This window comes from Oncorhynchus masou, chromosome 27 (genome assembly GCF_036934945.1).
Source record: "Oncorhynchus masou masou isolate Uvic2021 chromosome 27, UVic_Omas_1.1, whole genome shotgun sequence".
NCBI classification, from domain to species: Eukaryota; Metazoa; Chordata; class Actinopteri; order Salmoniformes; family Salmonidae; genus Oncorhynchus; species Oncorhynchus masou.
Window position 1 is genome coordinate 30,201,411 of NC_088238.1, and position 16,425 is coordinate 30,217,835.

At 45.1% G+C, this 16,425-nt stretch overlaps 1 long non-coding RNA gene across 1 annotated transcript; it reads right to left on the reverse strand.

Moving 5' to 3' along the window:
- Positions 1-3,755: 3,755 nt before the first annotated feature.
- Positions 3,756-15,114, reverse strand: LOC135515327 (uncharacterized). The gene is made up of 2 exons (XR_010451787.1): positions 14,976-15,114; positions 3,756-4,530 (listed from the first exon to the last, which is right to left on the reverse strand). It is a non-coding gene; the product is annotated as an uncharacterized LOC135515327 (long non-coding RNA).
- Positions 15,115-16,425: the final 1,311 nt, after the last annotated feature.

The window sequence follows — 16,425 nt, forward strand, 5'->3', positions numbered from 1 at the left end:
TGACAGGTTTATAACACTCCATCAGGTCTAAGCATCAGAGCGAATGTCCACACGGGTTTTCCATCCGCAGGTCTACGCAAACAAAACGATTCTCCTTCCATCACCGTCGACCTCTCATATTTACTCACCACTGAAGGACCTCAGACCCATAGATAAACATGCCAAGCAGAGATAATAAACACATAAAACACAAACATGTCGAAAACAAGGCATTTCTGAGGCACTTATTTTAGATTTAAAACCACCAGTCCAATTGTGCGACGCCGGGTATAAATTCTTCAGATGAAAATGGATAACATGGCGAACGTGAAAGGAGAGATTAATCCTTTACAACGCAGAGCTGTATATGTCTCATGAGCAACCGGCATTGGTATCCATGAATCACTGTAACAAATGGCAGTGTTGTAAGAGAGTGTGAGGGTTAGTAAACCAGGCCGAGCATGAGGAGAGAGAGCGAGAGAGCACATTTTAGACTATTTTGCACTTTTTAAACCAGTGGTTCCCAAACTTTTATAGTCCCGTACCCCTTCAAACATTCAACCTCCAGCTGTGGACCCCCTCTAGCACCAGGGTCAGCACACTCAAATGTTGTTTATTGCCATCATTGTAAGCCTGCCACATACAGATGATACAATTAGTAAACATAAGAATTCATTTCCACAGAATCCCTTGCTGCAATTTCGATGAGCCTCTCTTGTTCAGATATCAGTAAGTGGACTGGAGGAAGGGCATGAAAGGGATAACGAATCCAGTTGTTTGTGTCATCCCTTTTGGGAAAGTACCTGCGTAATTGCGCACTCAACTCACTTCGCTTCGCCATATCACATTTGACATTGTCCGTAAGCTTGATGTGCACACAAAAAAATTGTACAATGATGGAAAGACCTGAACATAACAGGCCAAACAAACACAGGTATTTTGGAAAAAAAATAATCTTTATGGAACAAAAGGAACATTTATTGTGTAACTGGAAGTCTCGTGAGTGAAAACATCCGAAGATCAAAGGTAAACGATTAATTTGATTGCTTTTCTGATTTTTCGTGACCAAGCTACTTGATGCTAGGTGTAAATAATGTTTTGTCGCGCAATCGATAAACTTACACGCTTGGATTGCTTTCGCTGTAAAGCTTATTTTCAAATTCTGACATGACAGGTGGACGTTAAACCTCTTGATACTCCCCATCCCGGATCCGGGATCGTGAATAAAGCCTCAGGCTCATTAGCATAACGCAACGTTAACGATTTCTGAAATTCGCAAATAAAATGAAAAAAATGCGCCTGCTCTCAAGCTTAGCCTTTTCTTAACAACACTGTCATCTCAGATTTTCAAAATATGCTTTTGAACCATAGCAAATCACTAATTTGTGTAAGAGTATGCTAAGCTAGCTTAGCATTTTGAGTAGCATTTAGCACGCAACATTTTCACAAAAACCAGATAACCAAATAAATAAAATAATTTACCTTTGAAGAGCTTCGGATGTTTTCAATGAGGAGACTCTCAGTTACATAGCAAATGTTCAGTTTTTCCCTGAAAGAATATTTGTGTAGGAGAAATCGCTCCGTTTTGTACATCACATTTGGCTACCAAAACTAACCGAAAATTCAGTCACCAAAACGTCAAACTTTTTCCGAATTAACTCCATAATATCGACCGAAACATGGCAAACATTGTTTAGAATCAATCCTCAAGGTGTTTTTTCACATATCTCTTCATTGATATGCAGTTCGTGGAAGCCTGCTTTCCCCTCAGAATCGCATGGAAAAATACCAGCAGCTGAAAAAGACGCACCAATTTCGACGGAGGACACCGGGCGGACACCTGGAAAATGTAGTCTCTTATGGTCAATCTTCCAATGATATGCCTACAAATGTCACAATGCTGCAGACACCTTGGGGAAACGACAGAAAGGACAGGCTCATTCCTCTCGCATTCACAGCCATATAAGGAGACAATGGAAAACGGAGCCTCAAAAATCCTGCTGGTTTCCTGGTTGCCGTTTCATCTTGGTTTTGCCTGTAGCTCGCGATCTAGGGCACCCACAGACAATATCTTTGCAGTTCTGGAAAATTCAGTGTTTTCTTTCCAAAGCTATCAATTATATGCATAGTCGAGCATCGTTTTGTGACAAAATATCTTGTTTAGAACGGGAACGTTTTTCATCCAAAAATGAAATTGCACCCCCAGAGTTTCAAGAGGTTAACAAAAGGCTAAGCTGTGTTTTGCTATATTGTACTTGTGATTTCATGAATATAAATATTTTTAGTAATATTATTTGAATGTGGCGCTATGCAATTCAGCGGTTGTTGAAGACAATTATCCCGCTAAAGGGATGAGTAGCGTCAAGAAGTTAACAAAGTTAACCATTTTCACTGTAGTGTCCAAAACGTCTTTCAAGCTGTCAGGCATTCCCTTGGCAGCAAGAGCCTCTCGGTGGATGCTGCAGTGTACCCAAGGGGCGTTGGGAGCAACTGCTTGCACACGCGTTACCACTCCACTATGTCTCCCTGTCATGGCTTTTGCCATCAGTACAGATACCAACACATATTGACCAGCAATGTCCATTTGATGTCACAAAGCTGTCCAATACTTAAAATATATGCTCTCCTGTTGTCCTCGTTTCCAGTGGTTTGCAGAAGAGGATATATTCCTTAATTGACCCCCATAAACATAATGGACATTTACCAGGAGCTGTGCCAGGCCCGCCACGTCTGTAGACTCATCCAGCTGTAACGCATATAATTTACTGGTTTGTATGTGAAGCAGTAATTGTTTCAAAACATATCCTGCCATGTCACTGATGTGTTGTGAAACAGTGTTTGATGAAGGATTGTCTGTATAGTTTTGGGCCTTTTCCCCCCTGCATTGTCCCAGCCATTCCCAAATGAAGTCCTCCACAACATTGAATTAAGTCCTCCACAGCATTGTCCCAGCCATATAGAATTAAGTCCTCCACAATAGAATGGGGCTTGCCTGTCCGAGCCACTCAGTACCTGACCATATAAGATGCTTCTTGCCCCTTCTTATTAATGATATCTGTTGCTTTTATACATGTCTTACTACTCGAAAGTCGCCTTAATTCTTGCTCCAAAAACTCCTTATTTTTCAAATTGGCATATTTTGTTTCTAAATGTCTGCACAAGAGTGAAGGTTTCATCGGGTTGTGAGATAGTGCTTTTGCACATAATACACTGTGGCTGAGGAAAGGCACTACTTCCAATATAAGTGAACCCCGGTTTGGGAATACCTGTTTTAGATTATTTTAATCGGTCCCATTGCCGCAGGCAAGATAACCAAACACAAAGCATTTGATAGATTGTGAACAACATTTGAACCCATGTCTGGTAGTAGAGAATAAGTACAACATCTGACAGTGGAGAGACAATAACTCAATTAATCTCAGACATTTCGTGTTCTGCATTTGCCTCTATCCTCACACAGAATGTCTTATGCTCAGAGACACACATGATAAATGTCACTGGTAATGGGTTCTTTTTTCAATTTTTAAAGAACTTCTCAGACTGACATTTAGAAAGCATGGGGAGGTAGGGCTGGGTATAGCCTGTGAGCTCAGTAGAAGCGGCTGGAGCCAGCCTCCGCAATTGTTTGGTGTTTTAATTGCTAATTTGAGAGTGAGAGAGACAAAATTTCAAATTGGAAAAGGGACAAAAACCTTGCTACTTACCATCTACATTTTCCCACTATCCTGCTAAAGGAACCACTTTCTGTGGTGTCTTAGCTGTAAAAAGGAGAAAGCTGAGGTGTTACAAAACCTTTAATGAAAGATGGAAAATATGAACAAGTTACAAAACAAGAACCGTGAAAAACCAAAACAGCCCTATCTGGTGCAACAAAGACAGGAAACAATCACCCACGAAATACCCAAAGAATATGGCTGCCTAAATATGGTTCCCAATCAGAGACAACGATAAACACCTGCCTTGATTGAGAACCACTCAAGGCAACCATAGACTTTCCTAGACAACTACTAAACACAACCCCATAAATCTAATAAACCCCTAGACAAGACAAGACACATAAATTACCCATGTCACACCCTGGCCTGACCAAAATAATAAAGAAAACACAAAATACTAAGGCCAGGGCGTGACAAGAGGTACGCCAAGGTTTTTCCTATCAAATCAATAGATAGCTAGATGCAGACAATTTACAGAGAATTGAAAGTAAATGTACTAATATTTTTGCCAGGCAGATGACGAAGAACTGAAACATAGCTTTCCAATGAAAATAAAAGTGTGGAACCTCCTCCATTACTCTAAAGTTCGAACCAAACTTCTTCCATCAACCTTGTTAATTGTTAATCATTTTCTGTTCTCTGTCCTGCTGGGTTTCAGGTTAGAATGATGAGCAGGTGCAATGGCTGGATGGTGCCAGGTGAGGGCACTAGAGCAGACCTGTGGTCCATGGTCTGTCGGTCCACACCAGTGACTTGCTGTGAGAGAGTATTCCCATGGGCCAGGACTGGACAGTGGGCTGAGACGCGAAAAGATTACGCTGCAGCGAGGTGTGACCTATAGAGGGAGGGATGATAGAAAGATGGGGGGGGGGATTTTGGGAGCAGAAAGGTGAAGGAGAGAGAGTAGGAGGTGTTTTATTTAACTTTTTTACACCTGTGGTGTTCCCTGTCAAATATGCCCGGTCATTAGAATTGGTGAGACTACAATTAGTGTATCAAATTTTGTTCAGGCACATGCCCAATCATCAGATGGACACACTTCCTCTCCCAGACCCCCACATGCATGTGTGTTTGAGCACACACACACCTCACTCCACTCCACACGAGAACCTTTCCCCAATAAATTCCTTCCCCCACGGGAACCACACCTGTTGGCATTCTTACAAACAATTGCAACATTGATTCAATAATATATAGAACGTTTCTCGCAGCTCTGGTATATAAAGCTTTTTGAGGCCTTGCTCACAAGTCATTCTGTGGCAGCAAAACAACCAAACAATATACTGTTGTCACGAATCTGACCGAAGGTGGCTCTCCTTCCCGTTCGGGTGGGGCTCGGCGGTCGTCGTCGCCGGCCTACTAGCTGCCACTGATTATTTTCTCCCCCTCCTTATGTGTTTATTAAGTACACCTGTTTTGAGTTGGTTAAAATTAGTAAGGCTTTATTAGTCAGCCGGCCCGCCTGGTTCTTTGTGCGGGATTAATTATTGTAACCCTGGTGTTTGCATTAGATGTACATATTAGTGTATTTAGTGCTAGACTGTTTTCATTTCCCTGTGTCTGGGGCATTTGGTTTGAGCGCCCGTAAGTGGTTTGACCGTGTGTGCATTAAAGTAGCACATTAAAGTAGCACTTTATTGAACTCTGCTTTCCTGCGCCTGATTTCACCCTCACGACACCCAGGACCTTACAACTGTATGTGAGGCTCTTGATCATATCTTTGATCATGACACTGGTGAGGAGGAAAGTGTCCTTGTTAAACGTTGACACAAAGTAGTCTGTGATAAATATCACAATGTGTTTCATCTGAGTATTTTGTTATATTCAAAATAATCCATCCATTTTTTTTCCTCAAAAGCGAGTTGTATGAGCTCAGATCAATGAGGCCTACATGTCATAAATAGCAAATAGAAGTTCAAAACGTGTAATGTTCACAAGAACTTAAGTTGATAAAAAGATCTACCGGAACATTAGGTGATAGCTATAATGGGGTGGTCATTTTGGACCAGGAACATGAAACGAACACAACAGGAGGGTTGAAGGGGAGAGGAGGAGGGATGAATGAGCCAATATGAAGCTGGGTATGATTAGGTGGCCAGATTGGGAATTGAGTCAGGACACCGGGGCTAACACCAAGTGCCATGAAATCTTTAGTGACCACAGAGTCAGGACACCCGTTTAATGTCCCATCAAAAAACGACAACACCCTACAGCACCCTATGCTGCTGGCAATTGGAATGCTAACTGGTCCTAAACAGAGAGTACACAGTGGCAGAATTCCTTGACTATGTACATACTCGGTGAGCATAGCCTTGCTGTTGAGAGATGTCACCATAGGCAGACCTGGCTTTCAGGAGAAGACAGGATACGTGCCCACTTTCCACAAAATTAGGTGGAAGCTGAGCTGCACTTTCTAATCTCCCGACAAATGTATGAACTCTAAGAGACACAGATCACACAGACCCACAAATAATTAGAAAACAAATCAAACTTTGATAATCTCCCACATTTGTTAGGCTAAATACCGCTATTTGAACCACAGCAGCAAGATTTGTGGCCAGTTGCCATTGAAAAGGGCTACCAGTGAAGCACCAAGATTGTAAATACCACCAATAATTAAATGTGTATTTATCTTCACCTACTATTTGTACTACAACTATTTGCACATTGCTAAAACACAGTACGTAGCTGATAATATAACACCTGAAATGTCTTTAACATTTTGAAACCTTTGAGTGCAATATAGTCTGTTAATTTCTAATAGTTTGTTGTTGATGTTGTTTAACAGTGGTGTAAATACTTTAAAGTACTACTTAAGTAGGTTTTTGGGGTATCTGTACTTTACTATTTATATTTATGGCAATTCTGTTATGTACTTGAGTAAAGACCCAAAAGCGGTTTTAACAGAAAACAGAGTTCTTTTAATGAAAAACAGGAATGGCATAGATCCTCTTCAGACGTTGTCAATGGAACAAAAGATAGTTAGTAGAGTGCAGGATGCACCTGCCAGGCAGACTCCGACAGGATAGGACAAGGTGGAAGCAAACGAGACGATAACCTGCATCTGACATGAAAAACACAAACAAGAATCTGACACCGAAAGAAGCAGGAACAGAGAGAGAAATAGAGACCTAATCAGAGGGAAAAGAGGGAACAGGTGGGGAAAGTGTGAATGAGCTAGTTAGGGGAGATGTGGAACAGCTGGAGAAGGGGAGAAAGAGAAGGTAACCTAATAAGACCAGCAGAGAGAGACAGAGTGAAGGGAAAGGACAGGAACAGACATAATAAGACATGACAGTACCCCCCCCCACTCACCGAGCGCCTCCTGGCGCACTCGAGGAGGAAACCTGGCGGCAACGGAGGAAATCATCGATCAGCGAACGGTCCAGCACGTCCCGAGAGGGAACCCAACTCCTCTCCTCAGGACCGTTCCCAATCCACTAGGTACTGATGACCACGGCCCCGAGGACGCATGTCCAAAATCTTACGAACCCTGTAGATAGGTGCGCCCTCGACAAGGATGGGGGGGGGACGAGCGGGGGCGCGAAGAACGGGCTTAACACAGGAGACATGGAAGACCGGGTGAACGCGACGAAGATAGCGCGGGAGAAGAAGTCGCACTGCGACAGGATTAATGACCTGAGAAATACGGAACGGACCAATGAACCGCGGGGTCAACTTGCGAGAAGCTGTCTTAAGGGGAAGGTTCTGAGTGGAGAGCCATACTCTCTGACCGCAACAATATCTAGGACTCTTGGTCCTACGCTTATTAGCGGCCCTCACAGTCTGCGCCCTATTACGGCAAAGTGCCGAACCCCCTTCCAGGTGCGCACGCAACGCTGGACAAAAGCCTGAGCGGAGGGGACGCAGGACTCGGCGAGCTGAGATGAGAACAGCGGAGGCTGGTACCCGAGGCTACTCTGAAAAGGAGATAGACCGGTAGCAGACGAAGGAAGCGAGTTAGGGGAGCTGTTCTGACCAAGACGCAGGGTTACGAAAAGAAAGACTGCGTAAGATGCGACCAACAGTCTGATTGGCCCGTTCGGCTTGACCGTTAGACTGGGGATGGCCGGACGAGAGACTGACGGAAGCCCCAATCAAACGGCAAAACTCCCTCCAAAATTGAGACGTGAACTGCGGGCCTCTGTCTGAAACGACGTCTGACGGAAGGCCATGAATTCGGAAAACATTCTCGATAATGATCTGAGCCGTCTCCTTAGCAGAAGGGAGCTTAGCGAGAGGAATGAAATGAGCCGCCTTAGAGAATCTATCGACAACCGTAAGAATAACTGTCTTCCCCGCTGATGAAGGCAGTCCGGTGATAAAATCTAAAGCGATGTGAGACCACGGTCGAGAGGGAATGGGAAGCGGTCTGAGACGGCCGGCAGGAGGAGAGTTCCCAGATTTAGTCTGCGCGCAGACCGAACAAGCAGCGACAAATCGGCGCGTCACGTTCCCGAGTGGGCCACCAAAACGCTGGCGAATGGAAGCGATGAGAGTGGGCCCACTGAAGAACGGCCGGACGAGTAGGAACGGGGAACGAACAGAAGGTTCAGGACAAGCTCGGTGACGAGTGCTTGCTTTACCTGCCTCTCAATTCCCCAGACAGTCAACCCGACAACACGCCCCTCAGGAGAATCCCCTCGGGGTCGGTGGAGACCTCAGAAGAACTGAAGAGACGAGATAAAGCATCAGGCTTGGTGTTTTTGAGCCCGGACGATAAGAAATAACAAACTCAAACGAGCGAAAAACAGAGCCCAACGAGCCTGACGCGCATTAAGTCGTTTGGCTGAACGGATGTAAAGGTTCCTATGGTCAGTCCAAACGACAAAAGGAACGGTCGCCCCTCCAACCACTGTCGCCATTCGCCTAGGGCTAAGCGGATGGCGAGCAGTTCGCGATTACCAACATCATAATTTTCTGACGGCGATAAGCGATGAGAGAAAAACGCGCAAGGATGGACCTTGCCATCAGAGAGGGAGCAGAAAGAATGGCTCCCACGCCCACCTCTGACGCGTCAACCTCAACAACAAACTGTCTAGAGATGTCAGGTGTAACAAGAATAGGTGCGGATGTAAAACGATTCTTAAGAAGATCAAAAGCTCCCTGGGCGGAAACGGACCACTTAAAGCACGTTTGTTGCCACCTGACCGAAATTACGGATGAAACACGATAGAAATTCGCAAGCCAAGAAAGCGCTGCAGCTCGACGCGTGACTTAGGAACGGGCCAATCAATGACAGCCTGGACCTTAGCGGATCCATCTTAATGCCCTCAGCGGAAATAACGGAACCGAGAAAGGGACAGAGGAGGCATGAAAAGTGCACTTCTCAGCCTTCACATAAAGACAGTTCTCCAAAAGGCGCTGGAGGACGCGTCGCACGTGCTGAACATGAATCGGGAGAGACGGTGAAAAAATCAGGATATCGTCCATGTAAACGAAAACAAAAATGTTCAGCATGTCTCTCAGACGTTTAACTAGTGCCTGAAAGACAGCTGGAGCGTTAAGAGGCCGAAAGGAAGAACCCGGTATTCAAAGTGCCCTAACGGAGTGTTAAACGCACCTCCACTCGTATGCGCACGAGATGGTAGGCGTTACGAAGGTCCAATTTGGTGAAAAACCTGGCTCCCTGCAGGATCTCAAGGCTGAAGACATTTAACGATTCTTAACTGTTATGTCATTCAGCCCTCGATAATCCACGCATGGGCGCAGGGACCCGTCCTTCTTCTGAACAAAAAAAAACCCCGCAAAGGAGACTATGGTACCGGCGTCGAGCGATACAGACAAATAATCCTTTGGGAGCCGACAGAGAGTATAATCTCCCCGGGGGGAGTAGTTTGTTAAGGAGATCAATACTACAGTCATACGACCGGTGTGGAGGGAGAGAAGTGGCCTTGGAACGACTGAACACCGTGCGCAGATCGTGATACTCCTCTGGCACCCCTGTCAAATCACCAGGCTCCTTGTGAAGAAGAGACAGAGGAAACAGGAGGGATAGCAGACATTAAACAGGTCACATGACAAGAAACATTCCAGGATAGGATAGTATTACTAGACCAATTAATAGAAGGGTTATAACCTAGCCAGGGATGACCCAAAACAACAGGTGTAAATGAACGAAAAATTTAAAAAGAAATGGTTTCGCTATGATTACCAGAGACAGTGAGGGTTAAAGGCAGCGTCTCACGCTGAATCTTGGGGAGAGAACTACCATCTAAAGCGAACAAGGCCGTGGGCTCCCCTAACTGTCTGAGAGGAATGTCATGTTCCCGAGCCCAGGTCTCGTTAAAACAGCCCTCCGCCCCAGAGTCTATCAAGGCACTGCAGGAAGCAGATGAACCGGGCCAGCGGAGATGGACCGGAAAGGTAGTGCAGGATCTTGAAGGAGAGACCTGAGTAGTTGCGCTACCAGTAGCCCTCCTCTTACTGATGAGCTCTGGCTTTTACTGGGCATGAGGTGACAAAATGACCAGCGGAGCCGCAGTAGAGACAGAGGCGGTTGGTGATTCTCCGTTCCTTCTCTTTGGCCGAATGCGGATACCCCCAGCTGCATAGGCTCAGCATCCGAAGTGATGCAGGTTGATGTGGAGAGGGGAAACGGAGAACGCGAACTCCTTTCCACGAGCTCGGCGACGAAGATCAAACCGTCGCTCTATGCGAATAGCGAGAGCTATTAAGGAGTCCAGACTGGAAGGAACCTCCCGGGAGAGGATCTCATCCTTAACCTCGGCGAGGAGACCCTCCAGAAAACGAGCAAGCAAAGCCGGCTCGTTCCAGTCACTAGAGGCAGCGAGAGTAAACTCAATAGAATAATCCGTTATGGATCGATTCCCTGACATAGGGAAGACAGGGCCCTGGAAGCCTCCTCCCCAAAAACAGAACGGTCAAAAACCCGTATCATCTCCTCCTTAAAGTCCTGATACTGGTTAATACACTCAGCCCTCGCCTCCCAGATTGCCGTACTCACGCGCCCGTCCGGTAAGGAGAGAAATGACGTGGCGATGCGGGCTGTGCTCCTGGAGTAAGTGTTGGGCTGGAGAGAGAACACCACATCACACTGAGTGAGGAATGAGCTCAGTGGGCTCCCCAGAGTAACACGGCGGGTATTGATCCTGGGCTTTGGAAGTGGGCGGTATCGAGGTGGAGTTGGTGAACCTGTCTTGAGAGGTCGGAGACTTGGACGGCCAGGGTCTCAACGGCGGAGTAAAAGGGTTTGAGTAAAGACCCAAAAGCGGTTTTAACAGAAAACAGAGTTCTTTTAATGAAAAACAGGAATGGCATAGATTTTCAGACGTTGTCAATGGAACAAAAGATAGTTAGTAGAGTGCAGGATGCACCTGCCAGGCAGACTCCGACAGGATAGGACAAGGTGGAAGCAAACGAACGATAACCTGCATCTGACATGAAAAACACAAACAAGAATCTGACACCGAAAGAAGCAGGAACAGAGAGAGAAATAGAGACCTAATCAGAGGGAAAAGAGGGAACAGGTGGGGACAGTTAGGGAGATGTGGAACAGCTGGAGAAGGGGAGAAAGAGAAGGTAACCTAATAAGACCAGCAGAGAGAGACAGAGTGAAGGGAAAGGACAGGAACAGACATAATAAGACATGACAAATTCACTACATTCACTACAATTCACTACAAATACTGTACTTTTCACTCAATACATTATCCCTGACAACCAAGTACTCGTCACATTTTGATAGGAAAATGGTCCAATTCACACACTTATCAAGAGAACATCCCTGGTCCTCCCTACTTTCTCTGATCTGGCGGATTCACTAAACACAAATGCTTCGTTTGTGAATTATGAGTGTTGGAGTGTGCACCTGGCTATCTGTAAATAAAAAACTAAACAATTGTGCCATTTAGTTTGCTTAATATAAGGAAGTTAAAATGATTCTTACTTTTACTTTTGATACTTAAGTACATTTAAAACCAAATACTTTAAGACTTTAATTCAAGTAGAATTTTAGTGGGTGACATTCACTTTTACTTGAGTCATCTTCTAATAAGGTATCTTTACTTTTACTCAAGTATGGCAATTCAGTACTTTTTCCACCACGGTTGTTAAATTAGTTTTTTTCTCACTTTTGTTTATTGGTTATTTCACTTGCTTTGGCAATGTCTCCTATGCCAATAAATCTCCATTGAATTGAGAGAGAGAGAGTGAGCGAGCGAGAGGAAGACAGAGTGTGTGTGTGAGAGAGAGGTGCTTTATTCCGCGCACCATGACACGCCCCTCTGACCAGTCAGTCCACTCTATTTCACTGTAGCCACTCATCAACTGTGAGTCATGCAGTTCTCTCTCCCTCTTCAAGAAGAGAACCCCTCAAGGTTTAGCCATCTGTTCAGAAGACAATATCAGATCGAAACACTCTGGTACCAGCTGATAAGCTACAGAAAGTGATGCTTTTGAGAAAAGATATGCATCAAGGTCCATGATGCATAAGTCAATACATTGCAATCAATGCAGACTAAACTGTCATCTTAGTCCTGAGCTCTCTCTGTCTCTCTATGAGGACACTGACCAGTAAACTGTTCTGATCAACAAGCACTTCTCAGGTCTACACCAATGAGTTCAACAGTATTGATTCCACTGAGGCCCAACGCTTTAGGCTCCATACACAGAGATTCAGGAGGCAATCCAGATCGTATTCCTACCTAAAACAATTCATAAAGGGAAAATCAAACTTAGTCTAATAATGTTGGGAGTTCTCCAACTCACTGTGAGAAGTAAGCTGAAATGTCAGACAGAGGGGAGAGAGGTGAGGTGCAGGCTGCGTTTGGACGGGGGCCATTTCAATTTGTCACTCTGAATATCGCACGACGGAACAGATTGCTGACACCTGGGAGCTTGCTGACAGCAACAACTGGACCAGAGAGAGAGAGAGACTGAGAGAGACTGGGAGAGAATTCGAAACCTCAGAAGTTGCAACAGACAGCCATACTCTCAGACACACACTGCCCCATTGTCTGCACCGGTCCTCAGATCTGCAATTCTGCTGCCTGACATCAAGTACTTGAGAGAGAGAGAGAGAGAGAGAGAGAGAGAGAGAGAGAGAACTTTCCGGGAGCTCTGATGTGATCATTCATATAGAGTTGAGTTAAATCACCCAACTTTTTTTTTAATTTTAGGGGGTGGATCAACTTTAATATTCCGGAAAGATTGTTGCTTCCATCAATGTAATTGTCTGCATCATTTCCATACATACATACATACACATATATACATACATATATATATATATATATATATATATATATATATATATATATATATATATATATATATATACAGTGGGGCAAAAAAGTATTTTGTCAGCCACCAGTTGTGCAAGTTCTCCCACTTAAAAAGATGAGAGAGGCCTATAATTTTCATCATAGGTACACTTCAACTATGACAGACAAAATGAGAAAAGAAATTCCAGAAAATCACATTGTAGGATTTTTAATGAATTTATTTGCAAATTATGGTGGAAAACAAGTATTTGGTCACCTATAAACAAGCAAGATTTCTGGCTCTCACAGACCTGTAACTTCTTCTTTAAGAGGCTCCTCTGTCCTCCACGCATTACATTGTATTAATGGCACCTGTTTGAACTTGTTATCAGTATAAAAGACACCTGTCCACACACCTTATTTACTTTAACCGATGAACACCTTGGAGCAACCTAAACCACTCACTTGGAGTTATCATTAAAACATTGTAAGCATACCATATTTTGCAAAATGTAAAATGGATGTCTGAATGCATAAGAGCCTTGTGGCAGTAGTTTACCTTGATTTCCACATTAGCCTGCCCTGTTGTTTTAATGCCGAAGGCACTGGACTGGACTTTGAATGCATTTCTTAGCTTTAAAAGAATAATAGACCATTTGAAAACAACAAAAGGCTAGAGCACTTAGTCGTCAAAACGCACACACGGACACACGCACACACACACACTTAAACAAACAAGCAAGCAAGCACACAAACACAAACCAACAAACGTCTCTTATTCAGCCTCCCCACCCTCCCCACAACCCCTCTTCCAAGATAAAAGTACATCCTGTTGCCATAGCAACACTCGCTGCCTGACAACTTAGGTCAGCTAAACACGGTATTTACAGGTCGAGAGGGTAATTGAACGCTCCGCTCACACAGGAAGTGGTGAGAACAATAATAATAATGTGGCTAATCAGAAGCATTTTCTGGCCTCCGCAGGGAGAGAGAGAAGAAGAATAGGAAACCAACCACTGTTAACATTCAGATAAACAGACAGAGGGCTGCACTTGGTTTTCCAAATGTTTTAAATGACTACCTTTCAAATGAACTGTACAGATGAATCACTGAACAGAAACTCAGACGGTCCATGTAAGAACCATTATTAGGTGACCGTATAGAGAAAAAGACATCTGACAAACAGTCATGACAAACCATGAGTCAATCTACATTAAATGTCTTCACAAAGACCCCGGGAGAAGACATAACTTTACACTTCAGTATTCTTGATAAACTTCCTCATTACCAATGCAAATTGCGAGGGCTGGGATTGGTCACGGGCTGCTCCGTAGTGTATCGGTGCGACGACGTTCAGATTGATAAAGAGCGTTTTTCAAAGGATTTAGGAGTTCAAAGATCCATGCTGCTGTCACCTTCCTATCAGCCCTTTTCATTTCTTTCTCTGTCTCTATCTCCCCCTCTTTCTCTTTCTTTGTGGCTGTCTCCCTACCTCTATCCCCCTCTCTCTCGCTCTCCTGCTCTCTGCTCTGGTGGAGCTCTCAGGTAATACTTTCTCCTTCTCTTGATGACACCATACTTTAATAGTGTGAAAGTCATGAAGACTATACTTCACAGTCCCACTAACTACGGATGGTGACCTTATATCAGCACCCCTCCACCTCCCCCCTAATGGTGACCTTATAGCAGCCCCACTCCACCTCCTCCCTAACACACTGACAGCTGCCGGCCTGCCCTAAGGAGAAACAATCAGTCCCCTACTGGGATTCAGCTTCACTAGAAGGGAAACGGCTGCTTTATGTAGTATGATACACTCCAACATTGACAGGTCTGCACATGCAAGCGCACTCACAGACAAACAGACAGACAGACAGACAGACAGACAGACAGGCAGGCAGGCAGGCAGGCAGGCAGACAGACAGACAGACAGACAGACAGACAGGCAGACAGGCAGACAGACAGACAGACAGACAGACAGACAGACAGACAGACAGACAGACAGACAGGCAGACAGACAGACAGACAGACAGACTTTGACTCTCAAAGGCTCACTCACACTTGAGGATTCTTAAACTGTTATCCATTTCAAAAGCAGTTCAAAGTCTTCCAGTCCTCCTTTAAGAATTTGGGCTTAGTTTTTCCAGTACCAATCCCCAGGAGTCAGTCAGTCCACTCCATGCTGGCTGCTACAGTAGCTGTCTGTGATCAACTCCCTGTGATACAATGGCCTTTTATTATCCAAGCCCAGGACTCCCAGGTCCCCAACACTTCCTGTGTTTATCATTACGCCAGAGATAAAGCATGTGCCCCAAATGGCATTCCCTTTTGACCAAAAGTAGTGCACTATGTAGGGAATAGGATCTTGCTCTTGCTAAACCACAGCCTGTATCTGTGTATCTGTGATGGCTCTGAACTGTAGCCTCTCTCAAGTGGCCGTTTGTCTAAAGCCCTTCGCCTCTCAACCTGGCAACCCACCTTCCCTTTCTACTTCTAATGCATTATCATTCATTAGTGTGGGGCTCTGATGGCTCTTGAATCAGGCTTAACCCTGGGTGAACACACACACGTACACGGGCATTCATGCCCACACACACACACACACACACACACACACACACACACACACTGGCCTACTCTCCCACACTTGGGCCATTGAGTCGCGACACTCAAACAGCTCCCCCTGACCATTCCAATCCAATGTACAGGATGTTGCCCCCTCCCCTGATTAGAATGTGTCCTATTGATCACTGTGAACTCCCCCTACAGAGACAAACTGCTTTCTCCTGCTCCACTGTCCAAACACCACCACATACACACACAGATGGCAGGCTCACACACACACCTTTGCAAGCGCGCACATGCAGGCACGGACACACACACAGCACGGGCTTACACACACACACACACACACACACACACACACACACACACACACACACACACACACACACACACACATACTTTCGCACTTAAGCGCACACACACACATGTATACACATGCGTGCATACACACAAACCACATCAGCTGTCTGAGACTTGAGACACTGGATCCATGCAGACGTGGGGAAGCGGTGAGCTGTTGGGAGAGGGATGGTTCTGACTGTAGACCTGTGTTTGACATTGAGACCCAGACCACTCAGGGCAGGTTCGATATGCCCCTAGGGCCAAGCCTCATCCAATACTTTATACTGGACTCAATTTCCTGACTGTGATCTCTGAAGCTGAATCAGGGGGATCACGGCCTCACACACAGACAAAAGAGCATGGACACACTCACACACATGCACAGATGCACAGACACACATACTCAGGAGTGAACACACACAGACAGACGCATGCACAAATATATGTTATGGACACACACACACACTGTTCCCCCAAACTCTCTCATGGGGAAAGGTAGCCCCAGAGAGAGATACACTCCTCTCCTTTCCCCTCTCTCCTCCTCATCCACCAGTGTGGGTGGTTATATCAACAGCTTTCAGGCCTGCAGTCCCAGAGAGCAG